We start from the raw sequence: 27,921 nt of genomic DNA, 5'->3' as shown, positions 1-27,921 counted from the left end.
GTGCCTCTTGAAACACAGATTGAAACAGTTCGTCAAGAAACAACACCAGTCTACAATGATGTGGCATCAGAAAGTGCTACCGAGAGACAGATTGAAAGAACAATCCCATCAATTGACAGAACTGCCTCTGGTTATTTCATCAACTTCGACAACTTCTCTGAAGATTTAAACGACCCCGAAGTGATGCCAGAAACAAAAAAGTATTCTAAAGAAAAAGCAACAGAACTCTTTCATCAACTGAAGAAAATCTACCTTGTTTCCCCTTGGTTAGAGTTCTGGTTCGGTCTAGGTGTATTTTTCCTCCTGCTTTGGCTCATCATGGTACTGTGTTTGGGAAAATTCATTGAAGGAAAATATATTACAATGGACACAACAAGTCAGAACATCAACCTAGTCCTGAAACCACACAGATCATCCCACGTGAAGAAAAGAGAACTGTCAACAGTAAATGTCACAGCAATTCCAATACCTGGTGGGGTAGTATGGGAGAAAACAGACTATGAGATCTATGGTCCGGTCGAAATCCTGAAGTATCCTCATCAACTAAAGGTTTCCTTAAGTGACTTTGTGACACCAAGTACATTCTCTGATGGTTGGGACTTTAACAGTATTAATGACATGATGTCTGATTTAGTAATGTCAGCTAGATTCACAGATCATGATTATTTACAAGGTTCATCTAGTTATGAGCAGTTATTCTGTTATACCCACTATGGTGATCATTACTTGCATAAATCTGCACAGCCTAGAAATGTTTTTATGTATAATCAATGGGAACATTGTTCTACACCACCTAAAAGCAGTTCTAAAGCATTTTTTGAGAAATTCAAATATTTTTCAGGGTTTAACACCAGTAATGCAGAAACGTTTTATTATAAACTGTTAGATAAAACAGGAATGAAAACAATGCTGACAAATTCTAAATTGATATATTCAGAAGCATTTTATGATAAAATGATGACATTTGGTTTTGATTATTGGAAAAATAATATTGAAACGAAAACAATTTGGGGTACAAAAGATTGGCAGGTGCAAGGCATAGAAGCACTATTTAGAACCTGCATGATACCAGAACAAATGTTATTTTTAAATGACACTGTACACCAAACATCTTGTCTTGGCCTAGCTAAGAACAAAGACCTTAAAACACCGTCTATACCAAAGCCAATAGCTGAGAATGCAACTGCAGATAATGAGTTAGACGTGTCACACATTTTACATTTCAACAGAACACATCCTGATTGGAAAAAGTGGTTAATCTGGCCTACATACACAAATAGCTGTCAAGATAGGTTCCTGAATAAAACACAGGGGTTAAAAATGACCAGATTAGACTCAAGATATTCCCAGAGACAACATCCAGGAATAATAACAACATACAGTGTAGGGAAGCTCTGCCTTGAATGGCTAACATCATCCACACTGGCTGAAATTAAGCAACACTTGTCTTTATTAAAAGATGGTGCTGATTTGCACGATTTCATTCTTGGACCACGCAAACAGCGTCAAAAGCGTTTCATAGCGACCAGCATCTATGCTTCATACAACGAGGCTTGGAAAGTAAAGCAAATTGAAACTGCTGAAAAAATACGAGAAATTGATCGTATTAATTTGGAGAAAACACTTTCTGTAGTAGACAATGGGTTAATGACTCTGTCTTCCAGAATATATTCGTTGGACAATATTGTATCATCTGCCTTTGATGTGATAGACAGAGATTTGCTAATGTTACAACATGGCCAGTCTCAATTACGCTCTATTATAGAACTAGGCTGGACGTTGCAAAATCTTCGTTCAGGCTATGTGCCTTGGCGTTTAATTAACACAACGTCATTGTTTTCCATTTTTAACCTTACTGATAAACAGATCAGTTTGGCACAGAAAGGAGCAGACTATACAATCTTGAGCATCGAGAAACTCGAGAGATTACCATTGACAATGTCAGAGAGTCCTGTCATTGAATGGATAATACACGGAATTATCACAATTCCGATAACAACTTTCCGATTTCATAAATGCCTTGAGTACATACCTGCTGGCCAATATGAACAATTGGGTAAAGGATACTTAAAATCCGAATGGAAATTACCATACACTCATTCTTGCTATAGTGACAGCGACAAAAATGTATTTCTTAGTGGTGAGAACTGTAAACACTCACTAAGCGGTATACTTTTGTGTCAGGGTATTAATTTACACGGAGCATGTGATGGAAATTCAAACAACCTCTCATGCCACCAGCTAGTCACACCTGCAACTCAGATAGAGCCCTTCTTTATGCAACTCGCAAACGGGAGTTACATTCTAAGAACGGATCACAGGTGCTGTGGCCTCGCGCCCGGACTAAGTTATCTAGTAGAAGTAACGTCCATGGTCAAATGCTGTATGCAAGCATTGTTCCCGAGCGGGCCTCCAGACATAGTGACTCCCATCTGGCCTCGTCTGAATCTCTATTCTATACGAATTGATACATTAAGCAAAATGAAATCTGTGCTTTTACAGACAACAGTGCCTATAACGTCATCTAAAGAGACGTATGATCTTCTAGTCGCAAGGACGGCTACTGAGGTTCATGACCTTTTATCAACAAATTGCCCCGTGCATTTCGTAGAAATGTTTAGCCAACTCCTTAATATGTCTAGTGCTACAAGCATCCCAGGCATATTTAAGACAGTCTTTACGGGACTGCTAACACCCTTCCAGGCAATTTTGGGAATCTTTCCTAATTTTGTGCACTCCATCTTTGGTGGTATTCCACTATTTTTGGGACTCATCGCAGGGATTCTATTTTTGACCCTCCTGCTACGTTATGGCAAGCCTCGGCTCAGACATAGCTCCCATGGGAATGGAAGAGACAATCCTAGCAATGCGCTACAGGGACAGGATAACTAACGTCCTCGGATTGGCCAGGCTGAGAGATCTAAACATGACCTGGTTCCTTTCATTCAGACCGATATGGCAAAATTGCATTTTACCTGTGCTACGGTGTATGCTTTGCGGCGAGAAATGCGTGTTGGACATCTGTCTTTCACTTCCATCAGCAGTACCAATGGACGTCGATACTTTGCTAAGTCCAATAACGGCTCACGCATTGTGTTGTCCCCAGCGGCTACCAATCCTGATGACGGCATTCGTGGAGACTCCTGTACTACAGCCAAGTGGTAACAGTGGAGCGAGTGACGAAAGCAACATCATCCAGGTACAACGTGCTGTGAGCATTGCTGGTCCCGACTTCGATGACAGCAATCATTCTCACACCTGCCAAGTTACAGCGCTATCTAATTTGGTTGAACTATCACCTGATTTTGTAGACCAATTCTTTGCGAGCCTGTCTGATACGATGTTCTCACCCATAGAGAAACAATAACTTTTGAAAAGCTTTCCGACACACAGCGTTCCTATGAACTCTGGATTCGGCCTTCAGTTTTGATCAACAAAAAACTGCCAGGAGCTTTGGTAAACTGATTTTTCTTTGAATTGGACAATTTTTAAAAATTGACCCTTTTCCTTTTTGGCACGAACAATTCTTTGCTTAACGTAAAAACTATTCTTAGAGAACAGAAGCTTCACACTTCTATTTCTAAACACATCTAGAGACATAACAACATTACACCAGCCTCTAGCACACATGTTATTACAATGCATTTTTATGTGATGATTTATCTCGCATTTCTTCTGTCAGAGATACTTCATGTGTAATTCTTTATGCATAATCGTTCATTGATTTCATATGCAATAATTTTTGAATGATTACTATGTTTTAAAACTACGTACAGTACCTAAATTCCATGTATTACAAGTACGCCTATTTCGAATGCATTTATGTATTTTGGGGTGGGCTATGTTACACAATGTTACACATGCATCTAATTGCTTAGTTTTAGTAATTTTGATGGACATGAATTCGTGGAGTGGGTGTCATGTGCTTATCTAGGTTCCTGATCGATACTGTGACCTTATGCCCCTATTCGGCTATGAAGCCTTTTATTCCCTATATTGGCATAACCGTTCAAGTGCGATTTTCTGAAAAGTCATCTCTGGCCTCACACGAGCAGAGCCACAGAGCCACATTCCAGCATGACTCTCTGCTACTTCCTTTGCGACCAATTAGTGCAATGACAGAGCAGCAGTCACTATCTGATATTCCTAGATAACACTCCGAGTTCTTCAACAAGATAAAAACTTAGCAAACCTGGAAATCCCCGCTTGCTATGTTTTGATTAGTAATGGAACTCTAATGAGCAACTGATAGCTGCCACTTCCTAGTGACATCTTTAATTGACGTCTTATGTCCAGCAAACTTGCGTCAAACCCGGCACCTGTCAGGTATAAATATTACCAACGTTGCCTTAAGCAATGAGCGTTGCCTGTTGCTGATGCCAGCTGCCTGCATGACCAGTGTTGGTAAAAACTAGCACTCTGTCGCTGCAGCCTGCTATCCTGTGGTGGTGAAGCTACTGATTACCATTATCGCCGCTACAGCGCGAACTGTGGTTCAGTACGCTTGAGGAGCCGTGCAGCCGTCCTCTGCGAAGACATCCAGCCCAGCTGCCCGCGGACGCTGTCACCCCTCCTTCCTCCCGACGCGCTGAGAGAAGCCGCTGCATTTCTCGTGCAGAGAAATCCAGTCCCGGCGCTTCCGGTTTACCCTCGCGGGTGACTGGGATATCGAGAGAGACCCCTGAAGGAGATACCAATCCTCCATCATTCTATTCAGAGGTATGGTGTTGACTAAACCCTTAGAAGAGAATTCTTGAAACAAACCTTGGCAAAACCAACTTAACTTAAGCTACTTACTTACTCCCCCTTCTCACGTGTTAGGCTTAGGTCAGGCACACCGGGGTAGGCTTAGTTAGAAGCACCAGTTGAGTATGTTAGCCTAATGTATATATGACTGTATATATGTTTTATTACTTTTAAACCATTGTATGGCTAAGAAACCATATCAATGCTTTTACAGTTCTATTTCGCAATTCTTATCTTACTGTACGTACTTTTTATAATAACAGTTATTGCAATTGTGGCAATACATTTCTCTTGTATGAGAAGAAAGACTGTTCAATAAATGTTAACCTTTATTGATACACGCCCGTCTCTCTATTCTCTACATATTGTGAAAGTAAACTGCACCAGACTGACTGAGTGAAATCTATGTCTATTGTTTCACACGACCCTAGAGATCGACTCTTGATCTGAGGAGCAAAGTTGTCATGTTGCACGGTTGTTGGAAAACTGAATCCCTTCTTGTCTGTGCCAAGGAAGCTGATCACTTCCTATGCAGAGAAGAAAGTTTCCAGTGACCTCTGAGCTAGTTGGTAACACAACCCAATTAAGTTTAGCATAGTCAGTGGAGGCCTGGAATATAGCCAGTTCCACGTCGATACTACTGTTTATGTTATTCCAATGCGCAGGGCCTAGTGGGAAACTAGGAACTACACTACACCATCTTGGTCAAAATGGCATTTTGCACAGAAATGTGGCTTAATTAATATACATTAGAAAACGCACTTCTACACATCATAAAAAAACTTGATTTAAAGACATTCATATTCACACCAGGCTGTATTTGCGAGATCACATGTGAAATTTCATTTTGCTCATTGCTAATAATGTATTAACATATAAATCCATCAAATTATTTTACAGTGTCGCCCTCCAGTTGAATGTATGCTATAGGGAAGTCAAGCTTGAAATTCCTTCGGTAATAAAGTGTGTAGATGTATTGGAAACAAGCCTCACTTTTTCACCAAAAGATCTGCCTTCGAGACAGATTATTTATGTAAGAACTCAAAGGAGACACTACAAATGCAAGACATATTTCATCAATAAGATATGTGTGCTCTCATATTGCTCTATATGCTAATATTGGACCATTAAAATGCTTTGGATGATGCTTTTAAAACCCTTTCCAAATTAGAATGTTTAGTTAAGCTCCAGAATGCTCCATACCATACCAGAGTTCTTCAATCTGTGGGGCGCGCCCCCCTGGGGGGGCACGCCTCCATCTCACGGTGGGGGCGCGCACTCCACTGCAATCTGACCTTCCTGCCCATGCTTTTGTCTTGCTAACTCTCCCAGGAGGGGGTTAATTGATAGCGCTGAAATGCTTCAGCTGCAGTGGGAGGCAGGATGTCCGCTCTGCTAAAACTGAAACTGTTCCATGCTCTTTGGATATCATGGCAGAGGAGACCCCTTGTCGCCCACTTCAGCTGAAGCATTTCAGCTCTATGAATTAACCCCCTCCTGGGAGAGTTAGCTCTTCCCAGAGAGGAGACAAAGTTTCCAGCAATGTTTTAAAGCATGGGCAAGGTGGGCTCCGGGCCAGGGCACCAGCCTTTCAAAGTTGGGGGGGTCGGGGGGGGGGAGGGGGGTGACTGATAGAGCCAGCTCTGTTCTACAGAGTCTTGCCCTCATGACCTTGAAATTTTTTTAAACAGTGTGGTAAATAGCGTTTTATCATCATTTAATTTTAATGTGTAAGAGTATTTCACGGACATTTTGCAGACAAAATGTGTTTATGCTCATGCAACATCCATATAAAAAGTTAATTTTAGATCAATACAGGTCCTCACATATGAGAAATGGGAGGGTATGACAGAGATTATTTGTAGTAATGTTAGTGAACTGCTGTTGTGTTACATACTGAAAACACACGTCACTATCCCTGAATATCAGATGTACACACATTTAGTATTTGACCAAAGAAGGCATGAAGCAGCGGAGACTGAATCATAAAATCAAAGCTGGTCAGAACTGGGGCCCCCAAAATACATTTGGCCCACGGCCCCCAAAATCCTTAAAACGTCCCTGAAAGTTTCTCTTAAAATTACAAAGGCAGGCGCGCAAAATGCCAGCCAGCCATGTGCTGCTTAAACAGCCTGCAAATTGCTTGTCTTGATACTAAATAGTATGTATTCAGGGCCGGCTTTAGCGCTAGTGGTGCCTGGTGCTAGAATCATTTTTGGTGCCCCCACACCCCAGGAATACCTCCTCGGATTCTCTCACTATCACTAGACATATGTGCTATTCATAAGTTAATTCATAAGTTATTACTAAACACCGCTCCTCCCCATGAGGTCGGCGCCGCATCCATAGGTCCGAGCCAGTGCGGCCACACCTGTTGCACTGCCCTAAAGCCGGCTCTGTATGTATTCATTTGAAATGTGACTTTTCTGTCTTTGTTCCCTTTTATTATCAGTCATGGATCATTCAGGCAGCTCTAGAAAACAATTAAAAGTTATTTCTATTTATATTTGCTGTTCAAAGTATGCACAGACAAGTGCTGAAAATACAGCTTTAGGTGACTGCTTATTTTTATACCATCTGTGACATCAAAATAATGAGCTGGCAACCCTAATCATAAGACTGGCAGTTTATTGAGGGATGAGCACATTATTTCCTTCTACAACCCTGATCCCTGGTTACTGCCATAATAGCAATAGTTTAACACATTTGAAACCATACACTGCTGTCAATAACATGCTGAGTTATTTCAAGTGTCTGGGATTGCACCTTGCATTCAGAATACTCACTCTTCATTCTCGCCCTTCACTTTCACCCTCACCCTGCACTCACACTGATCCTGATACACTCACACCATTCACCCACTTAAGGATTTCTAGAGAAGATTTGTTTCTCGTGTATCAGCTCTGAGCTAGGGAGTGCTCGAAAAATCTGACAACACTAGTCTCTTTTACAGTCCCTGTCTTGGCTGAGAATGTCTGCAGAATATTCAGCTTTGGGAGAAACTGCTATCAAAACTCTCTTGCATTTCAGCTCATCCTATTTATGTGAGATTGGGTTCTCAGCACTTGCAATATGAAAGGCTAATTACCGTTCAAGACTGGATGTGCAGCACAACCGGAGGATGGCAGTAGCAAAAATCCATCCACAGATTGACCGTCTCTGAAAAACCGGCACACCTGTCACATTAATGTTGGTGGTGTTATTATCAATCTAACAAGCCTAGAGTCGCAAAGGAGGCAACATACTTAGGGATGCGCCTTAATGCATGTTTAGACACGATGGTATTGTCCAATTGGGATCACATATTGCGGAAGATCAAAAAGGAGTTAGACAGAATGGAAGGCCACATTTGTCAATTAGTGGGAAGGTGCAACGTCCTAAAGATGGTCCTGTATTTTTTTAGGGCGGTTCCCCATGAACTTTCAGGGAAACCAATCCAGAAACTACAATATATATGTAGTAGCTTTCTGTGGGCCCAGGGCAAACCCCGTCGACCTATGAAATATATGACCCACGATCTCGAGGGGCCTGGGCAGTCCCCAACATCCGGTTTTATTATTGGGCATGTCTACTTCAACGAATGGAAATTTTACTGGGTGGGGAAGGTGAGATTAAAGTAGATGTATTTACCGCATATTTTTCAAATATTTTCGGGCCCCAAAGCAGAGAGGAGCTTCTTTCAGACTCTTGAGGCCAGCTATTATAAAAAAAACTTGCTTTAAGGTGGTTCAAGCTGCTCATAAGGCATGGCTTCAGATCCGGAGATACCTGCAGATTGGCAGGGTTACTTTTTATACCCCCACCTCTTCTTCAGCATTGCTTACCTCTATCTTCTCTGATGCTACTATGGACAGATGGAGACGTAAGAGTATTCAGACCTTGGGAGACTTCGTGGATAGTAGCGGTGTCAGGGCATATTCTTTGCTGATGTCTGACTATGACCTTTCTAAAGCCGACTTTTTAAAATACCTGCAGATCCGTGACTATCTGCTAAAAAGAGGGGATACTGTGCACTTGGCTCAGAAAAGTAATCTGTTAGAAGGAGTTAGGGGATGGGGAAAGATTGGTAATTTATATCAAACTCTCATCACAGTACAAAATGACGATCTTGAGGCACAGAATGCAAAAAGACTTTATCTCATTGGTTGATACACTTTTGATATTCTCCCGCCTTAAAACACAACAATATAACACTAAGTTGAGCTTATATTATACTCCTGCAAAAATTGCACAATGGGGTGGTTCAAATGTGGATAAATGCACTCGCTGTGGGATGGATCAGGCTGATAGTGTTCATATGTTTTTCACATGTCCAGAGCTGAGACAGCTGATAAATAGAATGCAGGCCTTTTTGACGGAGGTTACAGGGGCACAGATTGTGATTACACCTACAGTTATGCTCTTGGGAGTCCTGGAAGATGATATGCTCGCCCAGGAAATGTATGCATTTAGGTGTCTATTATATATTTCCGTGGCGGGGGCTAGATTGTATATAGCATCACTTTGGTGGCAGAAAGAACGCCCCACTTTCGAAATGTGGAGAGGAAGACTATATGCTTCATGTAAGCTGGAAACTAGTCTTTATGCCATTAAAGGGCTACAGAAACGGCGATTGGGCATCAAGATCTGGGGTGCCCTTGCTGACCATTTAGCACCTACAACGGCTTAAAGATGATCTCTGGGATATTGGTGATGTGGCACCATCTACATATCTACTCTCTTATATTAGGTATCTATGAAGCAAGATGTATGTTTGTATGTTCATTATAGATAAGAGGAAGCATCCGACCTTTATGTTAATATGATATTATATATGTATGGACTGCTCAATTTGTCTTACGCCTTATTCTCTTGTGTTTCTTTTTATGTATTTTTTTTACTTATTATTATTGGCTTAATAAAAAAATAAAATACCCCAATACACCACAGCTTGACTGTGTGCCTTAGAGCTTGCCGGGAGAAGAATCCACTTGGGGTGGCAGGGGAGGGGGGAGAAGGGTGAAGCACAGGGTGAGTGTCAGAGGGACTTCCATCTTGGTCAAAATGGCATTTTGCACAGAAATGTGGCTTAATTAATATACATTAGAAAACGCACTTCTACACATCATTTAAAAAACTTGATTCAAAGACATTCATATTCAAATCAGTCTGTATATGTGAGATCACATGTGAAATTTCATTTTGCTCATTGCTAATAATGCATTAACATATAAATCCATCAAATTATTTCACAGTGCCGCCCTCTAGTTGAATGTATGCTATAGGGAAGCCAAGCTTGAAAATCCTTCGGTAATAAAGTGTGTCAATGTATTGGAAATCGAGCCTCACTTTTTCACCAACTGATCTGCCTTCGAGACAGATTATTTATGTAAGAACTTAAAGGAGGGCGAGACACTGCAAATGCAAGACATATTTCATCAATCAGAAATGTGTGCTCTCATATTGCTCTATATGCTAATATTGGACCTTGAAAATGATTTGGATGATGCTTTTAAAAAACCCTTTCCAAATTAGAATGTTTAGTTCAGCTCCAGAGTGCTCCATACCAAACAGAGGGCCTCATTTATGAAAAGTGAGGCATTGCTGCGTGAAAACAGCGATGCGTCACTTTTCACTACGCACTCCTTGCGACACCAATGATGCGTCATATTTAATGTATGACGCATCATGTCGCAAGGACTTACAGATACGTCAGTATTTCTGACGCATCTGTAAGCGCAAAAGTGACGCATTGCTGGAGTGTGTCACAAAAGTGACGCAACTCCAGCAATGCGTCCTTTCACATGGGGAAAGCCCCATGTGAAAGGGCTTGCGTCAGTCTTACGCCTGCTGTGAGGCAGGCGCAAGATTTTGACGCAACAGCATCCTAGATTTCACTGCGTCACTATTACGAGGCTTTTTGCGGGGGAACGCCCCCTCTGCATACATTATACCTGACGCAGGTATAATGTGGCGCAGGGATTTAAAAAGTGACGCATCTACCTAGATGCGTCACTTTTTAAATATGGCGCAACACGGCGCATATTGTACGCCGCTGGTGCGTCACAAAAAGTAACGCACCGGCGGCGCAAAACTGACGCAAGGCCTCATAAATAAGGGCCAGTGTCTGTAAGAAATGCGCACCCACTTCATGACAGACAGATGCTCAACAAATGTAAAAAAAAAAACATTTCAGCTCACAAATCTCTGTAGAAATAATAACTTAGAAAAAACTGCGCCATATATAAATGCAAAAATCGAAAAACATTTAACACCACGGGACTACATTGTTAGTTGCAATCTTATGTTTATCCATGATTCAAGTATTTTCATTCGTAAGCAATGAGGAATTTTAAGTGGCGTGAACGGCTCTACAAAACCCATTAGTTGGAAAAAAAGGCATAATGAGTGTTTGGACACGCAGTAATGGAAGTGAAAGTGCGTCACAAAAGAAGGATTATAATGATTGCTTTTGGTCTGGCATTCCTTATGGATGACTCAGACTCCACTTCTTACACAAGAACGAATTGCTCAAGACTTAGAAATAACATTAACGTACACAATTTCACTGTAATAATGTCAAACAACAAAAGGACATACCGGAAAGGACAAAGGAAGCATGTGTGGAAGAATGTGTCACGTAAAGTACACAATTGTTTGTTCTCCATATTCAGCGACAAACTTTGCAGAAATCTCACAGCAAGGCGACTTTTGTACTTTTGGGTAATTATACCAAATATCATAATAAATCATAAAGAATCTACGCTAAAATGTCCAAATAGGCATTTAGCCACTCACCGGCGATACATACGCAAGACACGCAGGATTGTGTAATGGCGGCAAAAGGAGAATGGAACAGAGAGGGTGTTAAAGTAGTTTATTACAACAGTGGCGGCCTTAGGCATGTGCAAGCTGTGCACCTGCGCAGGGCCACCAACCCCCAGGGGCCACCACGCCAATATATATCCTTAATATAATAATCCTCTGAGGATGGATACATATTTGCGTGGCGGCCCATGGCAGGGATTTGGCGGTCTCCGGCTCTGTTCCACTTCCAAACACCATGGACCCCCCCCCCTCTTCACTGGCCTCGGCGCTCCGCCCCGCCCAGACCAACTCTTCCGGGGCCCCTACCTACCCTCCATGCCCAGGGCCACCATGAGCCTAGAGCGGCCCCTGATTACAACATTAAGTCAGCAATCAAAGACTGCTCAGGGGGACCTCAGTTGTCGGTCAGTTGGGCCTTGCATCTGGTCAGCTCAGTGGCATAACAAAACTTGAGAGGTCCCCCTTGAAAAGTTCACGGACTGTGCCCGCCCAAGCTCCAGACCCAATCAGGGGCTTTCAGTCCTGGGTCGCCCTCCCCACACCGCAGGGGCTGTGGAGGCTATTGTTACACCACTGGGTCAGCTCAGGAATGGCAGCTTTGCGGCTCCTGCACAGTGACTTAACCATAGCCCCATCAGTGCGGGAGGCGGGGCGAGCTCCAGGGACCCCTCAAGCAATGTGCACGGATTGGCAACCCCTGACCTCAAATTTCCTGACTGGGTCCGTAGCGTGGGGGGCCCCTCCATATACAAGGTTAGTTACGTCACTGCTCCTGCCTGCACTTCGTGAGCGCTTATTTGGATGTATTTTCTTCCTTGAATACATTTGTGCTGGAATTCTTTCCTTCTTCTCCTTCATCTTCATTTGCTGAGGATTTAGCACCTGGCCAACAAACTCCTAGTGGGACACAGAAGGGCATGCAACGGAATAACACACAATCAGCCTGATTCATCATAGTGCCGTTTTGCGAGTTTGAAGTAGCGAATGATAAGGAATCGCTATTCCAGACTCGCAAAACGGCATTCATGTAGGAATCGCAAAAACAAATACGATTCCTACATATTCCTTATTTGCGATTAGCAAATTGCTAATCGCAAATAAGGAATAACTCCCCATTCATTCCTATGGGTCAAAAGGCCCATAGGAATGAATGGGGAGTATTCCTTATTTGCGATTAGCAATTTGCTAATCGCAAATAAGATAGCGATTTAAAGGGTGCCAGGGGTGTCCAAAGGACACCCTGTAGCACCCCTTAAAAGTAAATACGAACAGGTGTTGCGCACACACATGTCCAAAGGACATGTGTGTGTGAACCTGCAACTCAGAAAATATTTTTCTAAGTTTTCGCTATTTACCACGAGGTTTGACCTCGCGGTAAATAGCGGGCCGAAATTGCGAATTCGCATTTTTAAAATGGATGATGAATTGCATTTAAGGAATCTCAAATAGAGATTCCTTAAATGTAATTCCTCGCAAAATAGCGAAATCGCTGTTACCGATTTTTGCATTTGGGATGATGAATCCCAAATGCAAAAATAGCGCTCGCAAAGGGCCAGATTCTCAGAATCTGGCCCTTTGCAAGCCCATTTCGGCTTGATGAATCAGGCTGAATATAGCATAAAGAATATAAATGCACAAAGCTATTTCAACTGATACTCTGTGCAAAAACATAAAAGATTTGCAAAGTTAACCTCATGCACGCTAGCGGAATTCCGCTCCTGCGCTGAGATTTTTTAAATCGCATGTTACGTGACGAGCTGGGCTCGTCATCAGCGTGCGAGGAGGCTACGCCATGACGAGCCCAGCTCGTCATCAGCGTGGAAGGGGTTAAATTGATTTTGTTAAACGTATGGGATCCCACTGATCTTACGGCCAAAAAGAGGATATGGGTCACATTGAGTTTCATGGTGGCAGAGCGAAATATCGGATAACTGTGGAAGGTTCCGACATCACCAAGTATTGCGGAATGGGCTAAAGACTTGGACTGGTGTATGGTGACGGAAATATCTTTTTATGTCTCCAGGGGATGCCCGAGGAAGTGGTCTCAAATTTGGGGGCCTTGGAATACGTTCTGAGGGAGATATGTGAACCGCCGGGGGGTCGGGGAGAGGGGGTAGATGATGTTGGGTAATGTGCCATTCCCAAATGCTTTTATGCTGCAATGTGATAACGGAGACTCTAATGTTTTATTGCACCTTATTCTATTATATGCCTGTGGAATGTTGGATTCCTGCTGTTTAACATGTCAAATCTTTCAATAAAAAGTTATTATAAAAAAAATTGTGAATTTGTGTGAAAATAATTTCTCATAATTAGTCTTTTTTATACTGCATAGAGTCGTAATCGAGGAATTAATGGCTGGTCCAGCTAAAATTAATTACCTAAGTAATTTAAAAGGGTAGATAATATATACTTGTAAAGCGCATAGCTGCCCATCACCGGGGCGTCCCGGCGCTGTATAACGCTGTGGAACTCTTCCTGGCTCTCCCTGTGAGATGCCCCTACCTGGGCTCCCACAAGGTGAAGCCAGGTATCCCAGTGTTGTCGGGGCCGTTGTGGAGATTATGCAAGCTATTGCCCAGAGTTGCAGCATGGGTCTAGAGTAGCGTCGAGAATTGAACCCTGGTCCCGGGCCTGATCTCTGCTTCAGGGTCTGCCGCTTCTAACCAGTGAGCCAAACTTCTCCACAATAATAAAAGATGAAACTAATAGTTATGCCAGATTTTTGTATATGTCGCCATTATTTATTTAATGTCTCAGCAGAACACCAAGTGGATGACGTAAATGTAATAGTGATATACAACGTAATTAGAAAGACTGTACTGTGAATGAAGCTTCCACCATGAACACAAAGTTTCATTTTCAACGACTTCCACTGGAAGTATGGCTATAGAAATGCAGAATCGAAAAGCCATTGTTAGCTGTACGTTTCATTTTGTGTTGACCATCTCTGGAGGGTGGTTGCCAAGGGAGATGCTTGAAGATTTCTATTACCGATGTGACCCTAACCATGATCATGTCATGCTGAATTTACAGAATCTATTTTTACAAAGGGTGATTTGTGTATAATAGTTATTGGACCATAGCTGTTCAAGTTTAGTCTGGGCTTAGTTATTAATCAGGTTTTAGTTATGTGGGGTTTTATAGCTGTCATTAAGTGCTGTTTCTAGAGACTTTATTTCTTTAAGTCCATTTTGCCTTAGAATGTTTATGGGATGTGTGTGTGTGTAATCGCTTTATGAGCCTGACACCTAGAATAATTACTTGATTTTTGTTAACTAAGGATTGATGTGTTCCATGACTTTACTTTTTTATTGTATTTTCTGAATTTTGCACCTCTATGGCATTTCATGCATATTTTCTCTGTACCACATTTAACTTTTTCTGTCTTACAAATTAACTTTTTGCTTTATTTTTGGCTTAGAACTCCGTTTTTTACGTTTCCAATATTTATTTCTCTTTAACTCTGCTAAATTGTGTTATTCTGATAAGGAGTGTAGTCTCTAAGTGGCATCGAGTGAGACTCAAAACCTGAATTATTTAGGTAAACATTTGGGGTTATCCAAATATCGGGGTGCATGTGAATCTTGGGGTTTGGTTACTACAGTTTCAAGAGATAAACAGGATCAAGCAGGGAAGTGCTAACACCAGCAGTTAATCATACAAAACAATCTCTAACAAGTATATATACACTTTATTAAGGTCCTAAACATTAAATTCACAAAGTAGAAGATCTCCTGCCCAGGAGTATTGCCACCTAAGTCATAAGACACAGAACAAACTCACCCACGTTTACCACCTGCTAGGAGCAGCAGGTAATATTGTACAGGCCTTTCCTGTCAGCCTTGATGCAAAGAGCAGATAGTGGTGGGAGGGAGTTATTTTCTGGGCCCCTCACAGCTGCACTATAAAGATGGTCCGGGAATGGGCACAGCAGCTGTTCACAGATGCGCAGCTACGCTGTTGAGTATACGCATGGAATTTTTAGCCAAGAATAATCGGGTTCACAGTTTGTGGACCTTAAAATTGCATGCCAAGTGACACCAGGAGGCTCATAGTTTCCCAGAAGGATTAAGCTCCCGGCAACTCATAATGCGGCTTTATGCTTGTAGCATGACATGTGAGTCATTTTCAGCTTAGAGCTGTAAATACTACCTTTTTACATAATATCTTGAATAGCAGATAAAGTGATACAGTGGCTTGCATTTATTATATGTCCAAAGGTTTTCATGGAAAAAGGACTTCATCTCCTTACCGCATACCAAGGTCATCACACCACTCAGATAAAACATACATGGTTCACAGGTTCTACAGCAGACTGATCCTGGGGATTGTAAACACCATCCTTTTATGCACAACTTCGCTCTGTTCCAAAAATATCTGAATATCCTGTGGGACAAATGGAATTATGTCATCAATAGTAATTCACAAAGGAAAAGCTTCTCACAGTAACACACTGGGTAAAAACATTAAACACCAATCAACATTGATGGGGCTAATTATGAAGGTGAGTTACACTTAGGAGTTATTTACATGCGTAACTTTACTCTTACACTTTTGAGTGAATTTACTACTTTTGGCTATTCACTAAATAAAAGTGTAAAGTTACTCAAAGAAGAGGGTGGTGCCAAATGTACAATTGTAAGTAACAACTAAAAGCAAACTTGCAAGTCCAGCATCACACATGGCGAACCACTGGTGCTGCAGCACCATATTACTGAAAATAATGGAGGCATGGAAATAATTATAAACTCCGTAGGAAATAATGTTAAGTAAATTAAATTAAGTAGCTTAAAATTGTTAAAAATATAAATAAATACAGTTTATTGTAAAAACAAATACGTAAAACTAGTACATTAGTTTTTTATTAAAATTGTTTTTTGTGTTTAACAACTAAATAAAGTTTATTAAAATATAATCAAATTACATTAAATTCATTCTATAGATCACTTAATTATTAATGCATAAGTAAACAAACATATTTTTAAGTTTAAGTTGAAATATATTGTTTAATTTAAACTTTAGAAAAATATTTTTCATTTAAATTAATATATTTAAATAATAACATTTTGGATAAAAAATTAAGGGCCTCATTAGGATGTCGGGTGGACCGCCACTGATGAAAGGCCATTGGTGGTGGTACACCCGACATCCGGTGTATTGGTCCGATGCCGGATTAAGATTCTGACGGTCGGAGCGATATGGGGAAGGGGGAAGACCGCCGCCACCGACAGGCTCAAAAAGCTGATCGGAGCAGGGGTCTTAGCCTCATCCCTACAATGGAGGCGGTGCCTGCGGAGGCGCTGCCATAGGTACGAGAATGTCCATTTCCCTCAGCCTTTACTTGGCAGTCTAGTAGGCCCCCAGCCCTCGTGGGCCTCTGCTATGGGGCCAAGGGCGGTACAAAAGGGGGTGGTGATGGACGGAGCATCTGAATCAATCAAAAATGGAGCCAAGGGGGCATATGTGGTGCCCTTCAAACATCCGTACACCGGGTGCCAGGCACCACATGCTGCCTGGCACACACGGTGCATGGATGTTTGTAGGCATGCATTTTACTATTGCGTCTTGTGCTACGGCCTTTGTCTGGGCCAAAGCACAAGCCGCAATAGTAAACTGCATTTTTCCAACTGCCTTCATGGCAGACGGATCGTAATATGGAGGGTGGAGCCACCGACTACATGTCAGGCGGTTTCCATCCTACAGCGATGGCGGTCAGATGCTCATCTGACAGACATCGTCATGAGGGCCTAATTTAATATTGCTGTAGTATTTTTCTTTCTTCTTTTAAAATAGGTATATAAAACAAATTTGCATTAATACTTAGCATAAACATATTCCTACAAACGTTTTCCAAGTTTAATAAGCTTTTTTAGCTTCTCTATACTTTACCATGCAGAGCTCTCCTCCACCAGAAGGAGTTTTCCCTATGGTAAATTATAGGGAGAAGTAAGAAAGTAACATTATATATATATTTTAACTATTTTAAATAATGTAATTTACTTTAACATTATTTCCTAGTGGGGTTTATTTTGAGACTCTAACTCCATTAATATCTATGAGAGGGTACTGCAGTACCTCTGGTTGGCTCTGTGTGGTGCTGTACTTACTCCAGCTCTTACTGTTTTGAGTCAGTTTTTAGCTGTAGTAACTTTAGAAGTGCACCTTGTGAATAGCAACAGGCTTACTCTTTTGTAGGTGGGAGCATGTCGGTCCCGTAGTGTTCCTCCCTAAATTCCTCCCTGCCCCTCCCCAAACCCTTCCCATTTAGTAGTATGTCTGCCCCTTTTTCTAGCCACTCCCCCTGGTCTTTCCCACATTTACTACTAAGCAATAAACTTACCTTTGTGATGAACTCCCTACAGAAAATATATGAGAGGTAGATGTAGATATTAGCAGACATATGTATTGAACAGTATTTGCAGTTTGTGAATAGGACCCTATTTATTTCATGCAGGTGTCAGCCCATTGACAAAGGATACACAAAATAAGGGAAACGTGACAGGAGCAAAGGGAACAATATTATTATATCCACACTAATCTAACAGGTTAGACTTCACTCAACCATCAACCTGATCAAGAATGTGCCATGATTCATTCAATGTTTATTTAGTTTTTCGAAGACATTCCCAAATGATCTTGATGAACTTCCACAATTAATTTTCTTCTCACACAGAAAGGCTTTTTTTAACCTGCCATCCATAGACCAGAAACACAATCAGCCCTTTTCTCTTTCTCACCAGGAAGGTGAACAATGTGTATTTACATCAGTTGTAAATTAGACTGGATAACTTGGTAGATTCTCATCTTGTTCCTTCCCCTTCCAAAAGGTTCACAATGTGTTTGTTATTAAATTCAAGACTTCTCGCACAATAGTGGAATACTTTGTTCTGTCTTTCCCAAGCTTCTAATTTCGTTTCTATAAATAAACTGGGATAAGGCAGCACATATAACCACCATACTGGAATCCAGCACTAATGCACAATCTGCCCCAATAACAAAGGGCCGGTACATTTAGAATGCTTTCTTCACCTTCATAAAACCCCACTTAAAAACAGCTGGTTGCACAATAACACATTAACAGACTTTGTCAAAATTGAAAATCCTGGAACAAACCATGCATTACCATTCCACAGCTTGTCACGTTCATCTAAATTCCGACTTCGTCTGAGGAAGAACGCCTCCATGACGCCCACCTCTTTGCAGCAATGACGTATTGCTATGAGGCAAGAGGCTCAGTGTGGGCCAGTGGAGGAGGTGCGTTATGAGAAGCTGCTTTGGAAGGAGATCTGTAACATAAGACCAAAGAATACTAAGATACAACTGACAGCTCTTATCAGATAGCACTATGCTTTATTTGTTTGTACCCTTCTTTTCTGCAATGGATAGCAAATGTGTATGCACAAAAAGGGTAAAATTAGCAAACCTATTCCACACAACATGAGTAATGCATTTTTTCGTTGTCTATTCATGCTTGCTTGCAAGGAGTGTTTAAAGATTGTTTATGAAATGAGGTACCTTTGGATGATCTGCTGTTAAATGCACCTTTGGGTCCTACACACCAGTAGAGTGCACTAACAAACAAAAAACTGTCAAGAATACAGTACAACAACAAAGCACAATCTGAATGCAGAGCTTCAAGGTGCACTATCTGTGAAAGGATGAGTAAGAAATGAACCAGGATTTTCAACAATGATAATCTGTTGTAGGTCTCAATTTGCATCAATGCTGCTCATGTCTTTTACATATCACAAGCGTTCCAGAACAACGTGGGAGTATGCTTCATGGAGAGCCAAAAGCTATGAAGCGCAGGTGTCTCTTATGCAGTGGCGTAGCATGGGCAAGGCCATTAATTAATTAATTAATTAATTCATTCATTCATTCATTCATTCAATACGTGCCTTGCCCTGGGCAGTCCCGGGCACTGGCAATTCATGCTACCAATGGCGGCCGCTAAGTTTTGGAGGAAGGGGCAGACAGGACACACTCTCATGCACACGCACGCATATACATAACACTCAAAGCAATGTATTCACACACATGCATGCACGCAAACACATCCAATCACAACACTCTTCTCCAAACATTCATAAATACACACGCACGCACGCACACACCCATTCACAATACTCTTCACCAAACATTCATACATACATGCACGCACGCACACCCACATCCATTCACAACACTCTTCACCAAACATTCATACATACAGGCACACGCACGTACCAACCAGTTTAAAAGAAGAAAAAAAAACACTTACCTGCAGCGAGGCTTGGGACTGCTGTCTTCCCTCATTGGCTGATGGGGTCAGTGAGACTGCTGACCCCATCCCACTCTGTGATGAAGTGTCACTGATTGACACTCGACCCTCGGTGCTTCAGGGCTTAAAACTGAAGCGCCCAAGTGCGAGGCAGTCGGTGACGCTACCATTCGTCTTTGAGGGGAGGGTGTTGTAAATGAATCTAGGACCCCAGTGTAATTTTCCCGATTCATGCCCTTATATAGGTATAAATTACCCTATCCTTATATAGGCATAGAAATCATTACCATTCTTGGACTGAGCCAATGCAACCCAAATACGGCTTGGCTACTTCCACTAATTTCCAAGAATCAACAACGATTTCTTAGAAAAACCGCCTTCAGCAGCTAGGGACTTCCCCTCGCCTGAATACTAATTTATCTAAGAAATCATGGAGTTTTCAAAGAACTGAGTCTTTGAGTGACGTTATTAATTCCAATCATACGTCAAACTCGGCACCTTCAAAGTATAAATATGCCTACATTTGCCCAGACAAACACACGGTGGTTTGTAGCAGATCGACTCACTACTTGCCCGACACCCTGCAGCAGCAAGTGCCGAAGGAAGCCGACCCTCGGGCTGACGCACTGAGAGACGCTGTCTTTTCTCCTGTCGAGAAATCCAGCTCCAGTGTTTCCAGGCTACCCTTGCGGGATGCTGGAAAATCGAGTCCTGAGAAAGAGATACAAGACCTCCTTCATTCTACACCAAGGTACGGAACTGATTAGACCCTTAGAGAATTATTGGATAGATTCTTGGCAAAGAATACAAAACTTCAGCTACCCCTCACTTACTTCTTCCCTTCTACTAGACTTAGGTTAGGTACACGGAGTAGGCGTATTTTAGAAGCACCAGTTGAGTACTTTTAGTCATTATTTTATCACTGTATGTATTTTATGTATTTTATGTATTTTATGTATTTTATGGCTTAGAAACCATATCATGCTTTTACAGTACTACTTTATAATACTTATCGTATTACATACCTTGTACTTTATAACCAGTATTACGATTGCAGCAGTACATTTCTTATGCATGAGAAAGAAGACTGTTCAATAAATACATATTATTGAAAACGCCCGTCTCTCTATTTTCTCAGCACCTCTGGTGAAACCAAGCATGAACGATTGATTGAGTAAAATAGTTGTCTATTGTTTCAGCGACTCTAGAGATTGATTTCTTATTCTTGGGAAACAAAGTTGTCATGTTTATGCGGTTGTCAGAAACAAATCCCTTCTTGTGAATTCGAGAAAGTTTCTAGCGACCTCTGAGCTAGCTGGCACTCACAATTAAGTTTAATATATACGATAGAGACCTAGTCGACCTCAGTACTACGTCTAATCTATAGTATATGTTATTCCAATGCGCAGAGCTTATTGGGAATATAGGAACTACACTACATGGCGCCCAAAGTTTGGTAAGGCGATAATTTAACGCTAGATACTAGAGTAGCTCAGTCGTGCTTTTCACACAGACCCCTTTTTCCCAGTAAAATACTCCAATAGACGTCTGGAGTGGGTAAAATGTTAATATCCACAAAAACTGAGTAGGACGAAAATCCTATGTATTCGTTTTTGGTTTGTTCAACGTTGAAGGATACAGTGTTCTAAAATATTGTGCACCTAATCTTTGTTTCCTTGAAACTTGCTCTGCAAACTTTCAACCGACAAAATGTCAGAGAGTGACGAAGAAATAGTTAGAGCTGCAGCTCAAGCAGTCTTAGATGACACAAATCTCCAACAGAGTGACCCGGATGTAATAATCATCCCGGTAAATGTAAGAAAACCCATAACTATACAACTTATAGAAAATGGAGTATCATCGAGAGGCGGTAAAGTAATCTTTGTTATAGAGGCACATGAATATCAGCAGACAGAGGTATTCTATTCATGGATTCTATTTCCTGCAGCAAATGCAGTAACACACGAGTTCCACTACTACAAAGTAGAGGAACCTCCAGTGGAATACGTTTCTTTCGAGGACGTTGAAATTCCATTAACTTACCAAGAGCATCAGCTCTGGTTTAAAGGCGCCCTACAACATCAAAATCACATTACCAGGCTCGGTCCACTAGGTAGACCAGGAGCAACATGGCCGGTGCTAGCCAGCTACACACCACATCCTGACATTAACGGAATGACAGGTCCAGAACTGTTAGCTCAGCTGAAACAGTTAATTAAAATACACAGACAATTGGTTCAATATGTCATGCAGACTTTAACAGTCCAACCAGCTGTAAGGATTCCACAGTACACCCCTCACCAGGGGAATACAAACAAAATCACACCACAGACTACACAATCAGTCATTGGTAAATTGTCCGCAAAGAGGGAACTAATTCCGTTCTGGTTAGCTCAGAAAATTACTGAAATAGAGGCAGTATTTCCTGATAGTACACCTCATGAGAAACACAGAATTCTGACAATCTGTTTACCAATGGGGATAGCACCACATGTGGAGGACTGTGACACTTGGGGTACAGTCTTTGCTTCAATCTACACAAAAACACATGGTGCACCGTGTATGACGGTAATACCAGATGTTCTGAGGTAGATTCAAAATGAATACGGTCCAGAACCGGCCTTAAATCTAGGAATGGAAATACTAAAAGATTTCAAACAGGTCTCAGCTATATTATTAGCTAACATTAGAGGTGAAGCAGCATCCGTGGCAATCCGCCAAAAGTTAAAAGAAACTGATATAACAGACCAACCAGATGAGCTTGCTAGAATTATTGAAAAATCTTATGAAGAATTAGGAAGAGGTAGTTTGGATTGGAAACCAGTAAAACCCGAATTAACAGAAAATCCTGAAAAGATGTTTATTAAAAATAATCTCACTACTCCTAAAAAGAAGTGGGAAAATACTAAACAGACACTTCACCAAAAAGAAGGTAGCAAGCATAAAAATCAGACATGCCGAGGATCTTGAGGACACAACTCAAGAACGGGTAGTGGGCCCAGACAATGCTAGACAGCGCAGCAGAAGTCACCATAGTTCGCAAGATCTTGAAGGATCATCTGGAGACAGTGGACTTGAATGAATCCATTCAAGTTGAAACTGCAGACACCAGGGTTAGTGTACCCCACAAGTTATATGAAGTAACACTCCGGATGGAGGGGGACATAACTAGAAAAATAAGAGCACTCTTTTGGGAGAAGCTCTCTAAGACTGGCCACCAGAATTTGTCAGGGAGTGCCCACATGGCGAAGAGATAATTATGCCAGCCTTCTCAAATCACATTCCAATTCATAAAAAATACACATATGCCAGAAAATGCAGTAGCTCAGGCTCCAGCATTATATAAAAATCATGTGGATGGGATGAGGATTCTCCTCACCATAAAATCCAGTAAAAAAAATCAACCTACTGCACAGAGGCAGTATCCAGTTAAGCAAGAAGCTAACAAACAGGTCAGGGAGATTTTAAATCAACTTGAATACCAAGGGGTGCTTGGTATTCAATGAACAATCCTTTGTTTTCTGTGTCCCAACCAGACAATTCATATCGTCTACTATTGGATTACAGACATTTAAACTCCTGTTGAAAAACTTTTGCAGTACAAAATGCACATAGTGCAGCATTGATGAATAACATAGTGCGGAAAAAATATAAAACCACATTAGATATTTTGAATGGGTTTTTCTGTCAAAACATGCACCTGAAAGCAGGCATTTGACAGTTTTCTCAATTATGGGGACACATAAACAATTTTGCCGTCTCCCCCAGGGATTCAAGAATAATCCAGGGTTATTTTCAGCCAGAGTAACAGAGTTACTACAAATGTATGATGATGAGGCATTATCTTTTGTCGATGACATCTATCTTACAGACAATGATTTGAACGTACACTTGAAAAGAGTGAACACCATAATACTTGGGTTTGCATCTGAAGGGTATAAATTCAATTTTAAGAAATCATGAAATGCCCACCTCAACGTCCTATTTCTAGGTTACGAGTTATCAAGTGAAGACGAAAGCCTTGCAGCTAACTTTCTAGAGAAATGTGCGCTGCTCCAACCTCCAAAGACGCTGAAAAACTTACAGTCAATTCTAGGTTTCCTGAATTTCTGAAGAACGGATGTTCTGAATAACGCAGAGAGGGTTAAACCTCTCTATGAATTAATCAAACCTGATTTTAAACCAACTAATTGAACTAAAACACACACAGAAATTTTGCGTTTATTGCAAACAGACATGTTAGCAAAAATACAGTTAGAAACACGCGACAATGTGCGCAACCTTGTGATCCGAATCATCCCAGGAAGATGCAGATTCACATACCCGACCTTTAATGAAGGTGAAAAGGTACCAATAGCATACAAATCACATTTGTACACAAAAGCTGAAATAAAATTAACTTCTACAGAAAAAATTCTGACAGCGGTTCAAACTGCAGTAGAAAAGAGAGAGCTCTCGCACAGGGAAAACAAATAATGATCATTACATCTGTACCTGCCTTAGAGGCAGTGACAAAAGGGAGCATTCCAAATGCAAAAGCTCTACATCCGAGATGGATACAATGGGTTAACTCTCTTGCTGCAAAAGATGTTGAATACGTCTTTGACCCCTATCTGAAGACACAAGAATTCCTACAATATGAATACGAATGTCCTCTGCCAACCGAGATTCTGCCTCTAGAACATTACGGATGTATAATATATACAGACGGATCCGCACAGCCCGCAATTGGGGGTAAACAAGCCTATAGTGCTGTGTGCACGATTGTTAAAGGTCGCTGGCACGAAAGCATATTTAGACCTATGATCACAAAAACTCAATCACTCGGAGACTGTACAGCTCAGAGAGCTGAACTACAGGCTTTCAAGATGGCGCTTGAAAATACCGATCGTGAATTCCCCACACTGATAGTGTGTGATTCGTATTTCTGCGTTGAATCTTACAACGAAAACTTGCAGAGCTGGGTTAAAAACGGGTTCAAAAATTCAAAAGGTGGCACAATTAAGCATAAAACGCTTTGGGAACACTCATGTGATTCACACACTGAGTCATCAGTGTGATGGCGTTCACGTTGCAGGGAATTCATTGACCCTTGAAGCCGCGAAGGCAGTTGTGCAAACGGCTTCCGTAGCTACAATCGCTCGCTCAAAAAGAGTAAAGACGGTGAAACGTTACTAGCAGTAAGAGCCTCAATGAAAGGCAACCATACAGCGTTACCTCTAAACTATCCACTTACATATACATACATAATTGATGCAAACTTTGTTCCTTTTGCTCAAATCCCTGGAGTGGGGGACAGAGTAATTCCAAACAGGAAGCGGAGAGCTTACTTGGTTCAAGAAGCACATATGGGAGAGTGTCTGACACATTAAGGGATCTTGAAATCTCTATAGAATTAGAAGAGATGTACTGTTGGCCATGAATGAGCAACCATGTTTACGAATTTGGAATAAACTGTGTTACCTGTTACAGATACCACAGCTTTGAGGACCACCAGATACCTGACTACAGTGTAGCCAGCCCAGTTCAGGTACCACTGTTAGACAGCATTAGACTATATCCACGCAGACGTCACCATGGACAGATGCGGTCCCACAACTACTAGGACAAGATGGATGTGGCCCCAGCGCTCGGCTGACGCCAGAACTGTTATAAAGGATTTGCGAGTCTTTATCGGCACATACGAAATCGGCACGCTACATTCTGACCAGGGTCCTGCATTTAGCTCTTGAGCTTACAAAGAGGCCATGGCTAGCTTGGGCGTTGCATTGCGGTATTCTAGCCCCTTCCATCCTGAGGGTAATGCGGTAGTGGAAAGAAAAAAACGTGACATAAAGCAATCCATAACAGCTAAGGTTCGGGTGATGGGTGGGTCAAACATCTAATAAGTGTCCAACGTAGTCTTAATAATCTGCCAAGAAATTCTCTGGGTGGAATCACTCCATACGAATTACTATTTGGTACTGGAATGTTAATCAAAGACCTCGATTGTCAAACTTCAGTGGTGGAACAAAAACCCTTTGATGTCAAAGATCGTTTGGCTGTTTTACAGGACTTAAATCGCGCAAGAAGAAGTCTGAGTAACACGATACAGAAGCCAACGACCACTGAAGAAAAACCACCTGTCCCGGCAAGGCCTGTCTGGATTCCAAGGATTAGGGATCTAGTCAGGGAAAAGATCGCGGTAAAGAAGGAATTTGGGCCTTCTTACAGAAAAGCAGTACCTGTCTTGGCAATGCAAAGAACAAGATAAATAGTACTACCGCCCCTTGCTGGTAAAAGGGAGAACAGAGTTGTGTCTATCGACCTGGTCAAACCACAACATGTGGCCAATAATAAGTAGTAGGCCCAGTGGACTCCCAAGATGTAGCAGAAGACCAAATCTTGCTACTATCCAAGAGGTTCAAACTGAAAGACTTATCACCTTTGATAAACCTGCAGTACGAAAAGAAGGACTATGTAACAAAGCCATGGAACTCGTGCCTCTTGAGACCCAAATAACAGTTTGTCAAGAAACACCTGTCTACAATGATGTAGCCTCTGACTATTCCAATATGACGAAGGAAGATGCAACTCCAAAGATTAATAACAATCCTGATGCAATTCCAACAATTGACAGAACTGCTTCTGGCTATTTTATCAACTTTCATACATTTTCTGAGGATCCCAGTGAACCTGAAGAAACACCAGCAAATAAAACTCTCAAAGAAAAAATAACAGAACTCGTTCATCAACTTGAAAAAACATATCTGGTTTCACCATGGATTGAATTTTGGATTGTGTTAAGTGTACTTTTCCTCCTGCTCTGGCTCATTCTGGTTTTAAGCTTGGGATTAATGATAGATGGAAAATATAGTACAATGGACACAGGAAGTCAGAAAATCAACTTGGTCCTGGGACCTCACAAATCAACCCATCGTGAAAAAAGAGACCTGTCATCAATGAACATCACAGCCGTTCCTATACCTGGTGGTATAGCATGGGACAGAACTGATTATGACATCTATGGCCCGGTGGAGCTGCTGAAGATCCCACACCAGTTCAAGGTTTCTTTCAGTGACTTTTTATCACCCAGCACATTTTCTGATGATTGGGACTTTGAGACTATTAATAATATGATGTCAGATATAGAAATGTCTGCAAAATTTATGCAACATGACTATTTAGAAGGGTCATCAGATTATGAACAAATGTATTGTTTTAATCACTATGGTCACATTTACTTGCATAAATCTGCAAACCCTAGGAATGCTTTTACTTATAATCAATGGGAAGTTGGGAACATTGTCCAACGCCGCCAAAGGGCAGCTCAAAAACATTTTATGAAAAGTTTCCATACTTCTCAGGGTTCAATGTTACAAATCCAGAAACGTTTTATTTCAAAAATGTGAATAAGACAGGAATGAAAACAATGTTGACCAATACTAAAAACATTTATTCTGCATATTTTTATGCTCAGCTGTCTACATTAGGTTTTGACTTTTGGAAAAACAACTTTGAGACAAAAACTGTCTGGGGCACAAAAGACTTGCAGGTGCAGGGTTTAAAAGCCCTGTTCAGAGCCTGCATTATACCAGAACAAATAATGTTTTTAAATGACACTGTTCAACAAACTTCTTGTCTTGGCCTGGCTAAGATAAACGATTTAAATAAACTGTCTATACCTAAACCCACATCTGAGAATAATGATACTACAGAAAAGGAGGTAGACGTACCATATATTTTAAAACACAACAGAACTAATCGTGATTGGAGAAAATGGTTAATCTGGCCCACAGACATTAATAACTGTCATGATAGATTCCTGAACAAAACACAGGGGTTCAAAATGAATAGGCCAGATCAAAGATATTCCCAGAGACAACATCCAGGGATAGTAACAACATACAGTATAGGAAAACTATGCCCTGGGTGGCTACAGACATCCACACTTCCAGAAATCAAACAACACTTATCTTTACTTAAAGAAAGCAATGATTTGCGAGATTTCTTAATGGGGCCTCGCAAACCATGGCAAAAACGTTTCATATACGCCGGTATATACGCTGCGTACAACGAAGCTTAGAAAATAACGCAAATGGAAACTGCAGAAAGAAAACGAGAAA

Source organism: Lissotriton vulgaris, chromosome 8 (assembly GCF_964263255.1).
Source record: "Lissotriton vulgaris chromosome 8, aLisVul1.2, whole genome shotgun sequence".
Classification (NCBI taxonomy): Eukaryota; Metazoa; Chordata; class Amphibia; order Caudata; family Salamandridae; genus Lissotriton; species Lissotriton vulgaris.
The sequence above is the reverse complement of the archived record's forward strand: the minus strand, read 5'-3'. Positions refer to the sequence as shown.